Source organism: Calidris pugnax, unplaced genomic scaffold (assembly GCF_001431845.1).
Source record: "Calidris pugnax isolate Ruff unplaced genomic scaffold, ASM143184v1 scaffold1, whole genome shotgun sequence".
NCBI lineage: Eukaryota > Metazoa > Chordata > Aves > Charadriiformes > Scolopacidae > Calidris > Calidris pugnax.
In genome coordinates this window covers 6,413,431-6,423,841 of record NW_015090800.1, presented here as the reverse complement: position 1 = coordinate 6,423,841, position 10,411 = coordinate 6,413,431, and the positions used below count along the sequence as shown (strand labels likewise).

The window sequence follows — 10,411 nt, the reverse complement described above, 5'->3', positions numbered from 1 at the left end:
TTTTTAAAAAAAAAAAAAAAGAAAAAAAAAAAGATGAAGTGCTGTCACCATATAGTCCTTTTTGGAAATTAGCGAGACTAATTTTGTGAGCAAGATTTCATTCTCAAGTGCTTATAATAACCATACAGCTAAGACATAGGGTCAAAGGCAGAGTCATTTGTTCACCGCTTGGCATTGCATTTGGAATAGGGAAGGAATCATTTATCTTCCCTGGCTCCAGAGGAAGATTATTTCCACTCTGTCCCAAATACCCTTCCAGCACCCCAGTTCCCACAATATTCCTGTTTCAATTCTACCAGTTGGGTGTCCGAGGAAGAGGTTAAGATCGGGGTGGAGTGGCTTCTCCAAATGCAGTGCTTCCAGAGAGGCTGCAGGGAGCTCTTGTTGAGCAGCCCTGACCCTGTGGTTGGGCTGTGACTCTGCCTGCCTCAGCCACCCACCCCTGCCTTGCCCAGCAAGAGGTTGCTGGTTGTGCTCTCTCCTCCTGCAGGAGGAAAAAGAATTTACCGTGATGCTTCTAAAATGCTCAACAGAAGTGGACCTTTAACAGGATGGAAATTAATGTTGTCCGTTAGTACTTTTGTTAGAATTTACTGCCTCCACTTAGGATACTTGAGAAAACTGTGTGATGTGTGCTTTGCAGGATCTTGCTGAGGAAGGGAAGGGGGGACCAAAGTATTCTGGTCTCTTTTTTATTTTATTTTATTTTTAATTTTCTTGTTTTGTTTTGTTTCTTTTCTTGTGCTAGTTTGATCAAATCCAAGGCATTTTAATAGTAGCGTGATTCTTTATACCTGCCTAGTGGCTCTGCTTCTGTTGCATGAAACTTTCCTCTGGGAAGACTTGTTTTGAGTCTTACTGTACTAAGATTAAAAATCTGGGACATATCCAAACTGCATGTACGGAACAGATGTGAAGGGTGGGCTGAAATTTATATCTACAGATCCATCAGTCTACAGAAACTTTGTCTCAGTCTCTTTTCTGTCCTTCATGGCTGTGAAAGTAAGAGGAAGGACTTGTGATGCCCTGTGGACTTTTCATTAGGCTGAACGTATCCTACATATATGCTACGTATTCCTGAAATGATCTCAATTTAAAAAATTTATCACCCATCCGTCAGAAAAACTCTTCAGCAGACATTGCTGAAGTTTTGCAACAGTCCCTGATGAATTGGAAATCTTAAGTGACAGTCCTCATTCCAGTAGACTAATGTTCTGGAGCCCAACAGTGAAAAGAGCTCAAGTATTTGACATTATTCGCGCCGGATCTGTCAGTATGAATGATCAGAGGGAAATAAGTGGCTCATGTTACTGGAACCATTAAACAAAACTTAAAATATTCACAGAACGGCTGCATTGTTTTGGGGGTTAACATCAGAAGGAGGGAAAAAAAAGCCCGCACATGGACTGTTGAATTAAACAGTGTTTGCTTTGTGTCTTTGAACTTCTCTTACCTTTTGACTTCAAAAAAGTAAAGGAGTGTTAAAACTAATTGGTTCAGAAACATTCCTATTACACATGGGTAACTGTTAGGTGACAGATCCAGCCCAACTCCTCATCTGCACACAAATTGAGATGGTAAGCAATGGTTTTGTGTAACCCTTAGGAAAAACTTCGTGCTGTCCTCTCCAATTGCTGTCGCTCAGAGATGTTTACCTGTGTCTGTTTTATTCTCCAACAAGTGATTCAATATACTTCTTTCTAAAGAATGTGGCATTTTGGATTCGGGATATACTATTTCTTGGTGCCTTCTCTATAAAACGTTAAGATGAAGGGTGGGGAAAAAATAAAAAAAGAACTGTCAGTTCCGTAATTCACTCAGGATTTTATATTTAAACTGGGTGCTCTCTGTCTTACACCTTGTCTCCACTAACAGAAGTTCAGTGAATCATTTATTCCCTCAGTAGCACTTAAGTTATTCCTTGGTTCCAGTGGTTTTGCAAAAATGTTTCTCAACTGTTGAAGCAGAAGGTGTGATCCTTAGTGCTGTCTCCCTCCCTCTCTGTCTTCGTGTCTGCCAAATCCCCATTTAGATAGAGAGATATATATATTTATTTTTTTTTCAGCCCAGAAACAAACAGGTGATGGAGGTTTGATGTAGTTGGCAACACAGCAAACTTAGCCTGAAGGTGTGCAGTGGTAGGAAATGGTGAGAATGAAGCCTTTTGAAAAACTCTGATGCCAAGATTTAAAGACTTTTAATCAGAGACCAGCCTCCTGGCTTTGCAGGTGGTTGAGAAGAAGTGAAGGCTCTGCCTGCTCAGCCTCTTCAGTAGCAGGATGGAGGGCACTGCCATGGCAGATGCTGGTGAAGGAGGTGCCTCAAGTGACAGCTCGCCAGGGACAAAAGACTGGGTGAAAAGGTTGTGGCGGGTCTAGGCCACGTAGCGATGATAGACTCAGGAGGATGATGCTGGGCAGAGAAGCACAGGAGATAACTGATCTTCCTTGAAGGAGGTGGCCATGACTGCTCACTGGGAACGTGCTTGGCTCTGTGGGAAGCGTGTCAGAGTGTCCTCTCCAGCTGCTGCTGGAGGTGGTCCAGGAGGAGAGGAGTCAGGGAGACAAGCTGTAAAGAGCAGCACAACTCTCCCCCCAAGAAAAGTCATAGACATGGAATTTGTGCATCCATCCTACTAGCACTCTGGCTGGAAAGAAAAGAATGGGGAAAAAGATAAAAATTAAAAAGTCCAGGCTGTGCTCAGCTGCTGACTGCAGAATGGATGACCCTGCAGGTCTGCCCACCGAGGCTGTAGCCGGTGATGGCTTGGGTAGGTACATGCCTGGGAAGTAAATGGAACCCTTCAGCAACAGCTTAGTATTCTGTGTAGGCACCGAGAGCCTAATGTAAGAGTACCGGTGGCTTCAGATCAAAGCCTTAACTGACTGTGAGCTTGAGTTAGATGTAAATACGTAGCCAAAGAGAGAATTAATTCAATAATTCACTGCCAACCTTCTGATCTATCTAGTTGCTTACAGCTGATCCTTCTATTTTTCCAGCTGTATCAGTGGCATGAGTTTCAAGGACGGGGAGCTTAAGAAAATCAAAACAACCTGAGGAAGAAAAAAAAACGACCTTAGATTTTTAGATTTTATTTATTCTTGATTTAATGCTGTATTACAGTTTGACATCACAGGGTAATATAGTGGAGCTATAATGCGTCAGGTTAAATACACAGCGCACAAGCATTTTCTTCACTCTGTACATCTATATTAGGGCAATATCACAATGTTTAAGATTGTGTCAGTATTTCTCCTGTATGGCTTAGCTATAGCAATCACTCTCCATCCTGATACTGTGACACCTGCCATGAAATTGATGTAGTACTGGGGTAGCCCCATTGGGCGAGGTGGAGTTTGTGAAGAGAGGCAGTTGCTTTTGTTAGACTGGTTGTGTTATAGTTGGAATATTTGGACACATTTCTAGGCATATAAGCTTTTCTTCTGACCCACAGCAGAATGCCTTTCCACCATTTGAGGTCTGGGAGAGGGTGTTTGTGCTTCAAAGCTTGTTTTTTACCCCCCCAGTTTCAGGTTCAAGGGGGGTTCCTCCCCGCCTTGACTGTAATTTCATAGCAGGTGCCTGATGTTTTTTTGGTTGTAGGTTTGTGCTGTGCTTGGGGAACTGGCAAGGTTGCTTGCCTTCCCTGGAGGGAGGAAAGGACTTCTGGGGAGGGTTGGGGGATGCTCCCTGTCTGGGCTGGGGGTCCTGGCCACTGTGCTGCTTGCTGTCAAACCCAGAGGTGAGAATCTGCCCCAGAGGGAGAGGTGTGTACAAAACATGTAGGACTTCTGCCTAATCGCAGTATTTTCTCAGTCCTTAATTGAAGAGACAGTCAAATTTTATTAAAAGCCTTTTATGTTGAGAGGAAGAGTTCACTAAAAGGTCCAGGCAGATTCTCTTGAAAAGACTTGACTGACGTGAATCCAGTCCCGCCTATGTTTGCTGTTTGCTTCAGTCCTGTTTTGTCTCCTATTTAACACCTACCAATTCCTGGGGATTTTCTCTCATCTGGCATCCTATTCCTCTCACACCAATGTCACCTTTAATTTTCTTTTGCCTTCTTTTACCTAAAAGGCTCAGCTTTGGACCAACCTTCTTCCCCACAGGAGCATCCCTGTCAATACTCTTTAGAGTCCATGAAAATAAAGTGCTCTGGCTGCTGCTGGTTAGCTAAAGGCATTTCTCTGCATTTACTCGCTCTGTCTCTGACTGCTTTCCTGGGCTTTGTCAGTTATTGTCTCTCAGATTTAAAAGGGGAAACAAAAAAAAAAAAGAAAGGTTGTTCTGTTTTCATGAGTTATACTTGGTGGTTTTTTTTCTTTCTTTGCTTCTGTATAAATTAAAATGGCACATCCTCCATGGTGTGAAGCTTGAGCTGAAAGATTACCAAACTTATTTTAGAGTGGGAAAAGAGTATTGAAATACTAGTTGAAATGTTGTCTTCATCAGGCCCAATAATTTTAGACTAGACTTCTGTTAGTGTTGTTTTCTTGCCTTGATGAACGACTGTCCTAGCTTGGTTCTTAATCACGTCCCACCTCATACTCTCTGCTCAGAAGAGGATTGCTTGGTGGCTGCTTAAGAGTTTTGTGGGATGTTCAAAAGATGGGTTGACATGGTGCTGGGGGGACATGGTTTACTGATGGTTTTTGTCAGAGTTAGGTTGATGGTTGGACTAGATGATCTTGAAGGTCCCTTCCAACCTAGATGATTCTATGACTTTATGTTTGTTTCCTTCAGTGCATTGCTCTTGCTGAGACAATACTCCAGAATAATTTTGAAGACAAACTCTCTTTTCTTCAAAATCTGGGTAAAATGACACTTGGTTTGTCAGTTTGTAAATTGCCATTGTCTGACTTTTTAAAATTTTCCAGGATTGTTTTGTGGAGGCATACCTAAAGCAGTGTGAATGAAGCTTTCAGTATTCTTAACACAGGAATGATCATCAAACAACACTTTCTAGGGTTTTATTAGAAATTTCTGCCCTGTTCGGTTTTTTTTTTTTTTTTTTTTTTTTTTTCGCTTCCAAGGTGCTGCTGCTTCCCAGTCTAATTGAGATTTCTGTTTTCTTAACCATGCTGGGAAGCAATCACCAGCGTGGAATGCCAACACTTAACAGTCATCACTTACAAGAGCACTAGTTGTGCTCTAAGGGAATTGCTATAGCTTGGGAATTGATGTGGCCTCGGTCTTCCCACCCATCCCCTTTATAGCAAATCACGTAATAAAACATTTAAGCCTTATTGTCTATTTAATTCTGAGGCATTGTACTGTACTATGAAAAGATTATCAGCACAAAGTGCTCTTGGACTGTGGTGGAAACTCTGCCCTGCTTGTGCTGGCCATTGCACGAAGGCTGCTGCAAAGGTGGCTTATTTTCTTTCTGCTGCTCCAGGTTTTTCATTAATCTTTGAGTTGTTTCCACATAGAGCTTTAACCATTATTGCCACTGATGCAGCTGCACCGTTTTTGGAGTGCAAATGCTCCTTTTCTTGGCATGCAGTAGATGCATCTGTGGAGTTTATAAGGAGATTCCACTGAAATTGGGCATTAGTTTGCATAAAGTTTGCCATATATATCACACAATTCCAAAAGGAAGAGAAGATCACAGGAAACTTAATCCATCCTTGTATGTTAGATTAATTTATATAAATCTGCATGTGAGCTTTCCTCTATAAAAACTATGGGGGTTTTATGAGGTGTGGGATGCTCTGAGACTTTCCATTAATTGTTACTCGCTATGACAAATTGCCATTATTATCCTGTGCATTTCTATTTCATAACATGTTGTGGTTTTTGTTAGTCTTTTGAAAATAATAAAACAGATTAAACTAAACAAGAGCTGCCCAGGGATGATAATAAAGTCTATAAAAAGAGAAACTCTCCAATTATGGTTTACAATATTATTAAGTCATGAGAGGCCTTAAAAAAGGTTGAATGAGTCTTCGTGTGTACAAGTGGATAAAAAACACAGCCTGGGGTGCTGGTGATTATATACCATAACTGGATATGTATGGGATTTGTCGGCGCGCCTGTATTCTTGTGGCACAGACCTCCTCTGGTTCTGGGTCTGTGAGGATGAAGCCACAGAATCCCACTTGATTTCCAGGCCCTCTGTACATGAGGCATTCCTTACCCAAGGAGATGTGTCCCTGCCTGATGACTTATCCAGAGAAGGTGTAAGTGCCCATAGTTTGAGGGTAGCATGGTATGTGGTCCCTGCTCTACAGATGGCATTCTTCAAACAAGGTGCCTGTAGGTGTTGAGGCAAACTACACTGCTGTTCCTGGAAGACATCCATTAGCCTTAACAAAATCAAGGAATTTCTGTGTTTAGGGCATATACCTCTTATGTAGGCATATCTTCTGCTTGGGCACGTAGTTTTGGCAGTGCTCTGCCTTGGGTGTAACATGCTGAACCTCACATGCTGCCAACATGTGGACTCAAAGAACACTGTTGGGACAAGAGTCTTTGCTTGAATACATGTTTCAAGGCAGCCTCCTCTGCCCTGACAGGGCATGTGATTGATGATGTGATTTCTGTAATGAGTTTTTAGTTTGGTGCTAGCTTGGGTGATGCTGATCGGCTCTATTAGAAGATACCTGTCAATGTCACCTTGTATTGAGAGACTGCTCCTTGGTACGTGTGCTCTTCCTCCTCTTTTTCCCTGGGGCCTTTTGAGGACCTTTGTGTTTTAACTGCCATTCACCACTTCTTAGGAGGCTTAGCACACTCTTTGCCTCCAGGGACTCTTCCAGCAGAGATGTTGAAGCAATGCAAAACTCTTCTTCTCTGAGTGTTTCCCAGATGGCTCCCCTGAGGAAAGACCTCTTTGTCCGAGAAGGTGGTGTCTCCTCTTTCAAGTGTCTCCATTCCTAGGAACTTGGTCACTTGCTTTATTCAGCCCCAAATCTTTGGAATGCTGTTTGCAAACACTTCTCTGGTTAGAGGAGCAGTCAGTTCAAAAAGCCTGGCCAGCCCAAAGCATCTGCTCTCCTAGCTGTGTGCTCTACCAAGGCCATAATGTGTCTTTTACAAGCTGTGCTTTAGCTCAGACAGATCTTACCATCTTCATGCAGAAGGGGCTAAGGTCTTCCAGCCCACTTGATGCTGCAAATTAGAAATGATGGTAGTATTGGTGCCTTTGTGGCTTGCAACTTAAAAAAAAATAAAATATTTTCCCCATTTGTGGGCCAGTTTAGATATGGGAATATAAGGACACACCACACCCCTCAGTGGAGTACCTTGCTAGAGCTTCTTCTGTTCATGAACATTATGTTGGAGAAACACCACTTCTTGCTTAATTTTGGGATTCCCATGTCTGGTTTGTTTCCTTTGTTTGCTGAGCCATGTACCGTGTGGAATTGCTACAAGACTCTGTGCTAATGCTGCTGCCAGTAAACAAAGACAAGACCGAGTCTCTGTAAGGGTATTGAAGTTTAAGCAGGGAGAAGTCATTTTTGATTTACTCATCCCCTCCTCCTCTCTTGCCCAGAAGTTGTTCTGCTGTGGAGCAAATTTGGCTTTCCATTGTAGGCTGCCTTTTTTCCCTCGCGGGTGTGTGACCGTGCTGGGGAGCTGTGCGAACTTCTTGTGACTTGGATTAGAGTTGTTTGGAGCCCCAGGTTTGCTCACCCGTTTGACATACAATAAATTCAACCACTGCTAACGCTTCAAAATAATTCTGCTGGGATTGTTTCAGGACAAAGGAATGTTTCTTTCGTTGCCGTGTGGCCTAATTTCTTATGACAAAGAGCTGTAGCAGCAAAAAAAACGCTGGTGTGAATATAGCACCTGCACGCATTCACGTTTGGTGTTCATGGACCACCAAAGATGGTATTTAAAACATACACTGAGGCGTTCTTGCAGTCAGATTTTGCTGTTTTCCCTTAAAATATATTTATTTATATATTTATATAAACTTATTTATATAATTTATATATTTGTTTAGATAAGCCTTCCCTTAGGCTTATCTAAATACCTTGATGTTATGTTTGTGTTTTGTTCTGCCTTTTTCTTACACAGGGGAATAGACAACCTGTGAGGCTGATGCTTTTCGCAGAATCGCAGAATGATAAGGGGTCGGAAGGGTCCTCTGGAGATCAACTAGTCCAACCCCCCTGCCAAAGCAGGTCCCAATAACTCCCATCAGCTAACTCAGAGCTTACAAGCCTTGTTGATTTGATGTTCACCCCAAGAAGGGTTGTGAAGAACACACCCTGCCTTTGGGATAGGTGACCTGATGGCAGGAAGATCCCTCCCCTATGAGGTTCTGCCTCCCTTGCCAGTAGCTTGGTGTTGCAGGATGAGAAGTGATCAGACGTGATCCATGAAGACTAATGAGAGATTTTTCAAGGGCATTGTCAGATGTCATGTTTTTAGTGATTGGTTCTCACAACTTGCCAAATAAACGAGACTCTCTCACATTTTGGTGCGTGGATTCATATCACCTGATAATCTGAGCTCTTGTTGTCCTCACCTGCCCACATCTGCTTTCTCCAGAAGTCAGGTTGCCAGAGCTTTCTTTGGCATTGGAGGGGGAGCGATGGAGATGACTGTGCTCCATCCAGCTGTTCTACAGCCAGAAATGACTTGTGTATAAAAAACGGGTCCCGCAGGTGGTCCCTGCCGTTGCACACATCTGTGGGTGCTTCTGGGTGGCACCTTCGGCTCCTTTGGGGCAGGTTGGCCCTGTGTAGCCTCTTGTTCCCTGTAGTGCACTGAAAACAAGATTTAGGCAGCGGATTTACAGCTGAAACCCTGGCTGGGTATCTGTTAGTGCCATTTGCTGTGGTTTGTCACTCAGTGCTGGTAGGAATGAGGGAAAGTGATGTATGCTGCTGCCCTGACGTGGCTTGCAGGAGAAATAGGGGGAGGGAAGAAAAAGTCCCCACTTTTCATGTATCCTTGAATCGCCCAGACTGATGTCTTGTCAAAACGTAGCTGCATCAACCCATACGTCAAAGGGAAAGGTCAAGTCATGCTAAAAATCTCACTTTTCTCAAAGTCTCTGGGTTTCAGCTATTGCCTCCACAAACACTCCGGTGGGAGCAGAGTAGGAATGCACAAGTAAGACTCCTGGTCTGGTAAAGTTAGACTGGCCTGGAGAATGCAGCCCAGGACAGATAGCACTCTGTTGCTTATAAGCGAGGAATGTTAGAGAGTTCTTATAAAAAGCATATGTTGTCTGGCCCTCACAGACACAGCGTACCTCCTCTGTCTTACAGAAAAATGAAGGTGTTTGCATAGTAGCAACAGCTCGGTGGCTTTGCTGTTGCATCATATATGTCACAGGAGACCTGGAGTCTGTTAGTAACCACAGGAAGGATTATTGACCCTTTAGCATGTTTACAGATACATGCAAAATATTTAGATTGAGCCTTCTTTTCACTGGGTGCCTTGTCGGTTTTTATTTTATTTATATATTTTTTTAAATGGCCTTTAACATTAGTGCTTCCAAATTCCTTGCTCATATATGGAGTCTTCTCTAGATAGAGACACCATGTGTACGTGTGTATATATATGTGTGTATATATATTTGTCCAAATGTACAGATGCAGTTGATTCTAAAGAGAACTGAGTTATCTTCGACTGCATGTAAGGCAAAGCCTGTCAGCAGCTGTTAAGCAAGCTGGCTGTAAAAAAACAGTGACCAGAAAAATGTGTTAATACACACTGTCAAACAAATGTCATAACAGCTTGTTATATTTTATTCTTTTCATGATCAACACAAATAATGAACCCTAATTGTCTCCTTGAGTCTAGGGGCGTGTTAGCTAACTTATCTTTACCATCAGTGTCTTGATAAAAACGATGCTAGCTTTTAGACCAGCTTCTTAGTGTCATCCTGATGTCAGCAAAGCATTTAAGTAAATGCTTAACCTTCAGGGTGTGAAGGCATTTTGAGAATTAAATGGGAATAAACGCAGCTGAAAAGCAAGGAGATGCTCCAACCCTTTACCAAGCCCTGCTCTGGGCTGTTCCCCAGGAAAAGCATCTATTCCGTAGTAGGAAATAACTCCCTGTGTTGTCAAGCTGCCACGTGGCTGAGACAACGGCGAAAGGTGCCAAGAGGGAAGGAGGACAAGTGCTGCACTCCTGGTGTTGGCCGGCGTTCTCTTGCTGCCAAGGAAGCGCGGGCATCGTCTCGCTGCAGCAAAGTGCACGGGGCGAGCACCAGCCTCCCCTGTGGCGGCTCCAAGAAGGTTGCCAAGTGCAACCCCATATTTTAAAAATTGGGAAAGTGGTTTCACTGAATTTCACTGAATTTTCAGAGTTGGAAGGGACCATAGAGATCATCTAGTCCAACTCCCCTGCTGAAGCAGGACCACCCGGAGCTTGTCAGAGCATGTTACTCAGGACTGCATCCAGGCGGGGCTTGAAAATCTCCAAAGAAGGGGACTCCACA

At 43.2% G+C, this 10,411-nt stretch overlaps 1 protein-coding gene across 1 annotated transcript in view; it reads left to right on the top strand.

Annotated features, from left to right (window-relative positions):
• Nucleotides 1-10,411, top strand: part of TMTC1 (transmembrane and tetratricopeptide repeat containing 1) — a 153,103-nt gene that overhangs the window by 2,290 nt on the left and 140,402 nt on the right. The gene's annotated exons all lie outside the window — the stretch shown is intronic.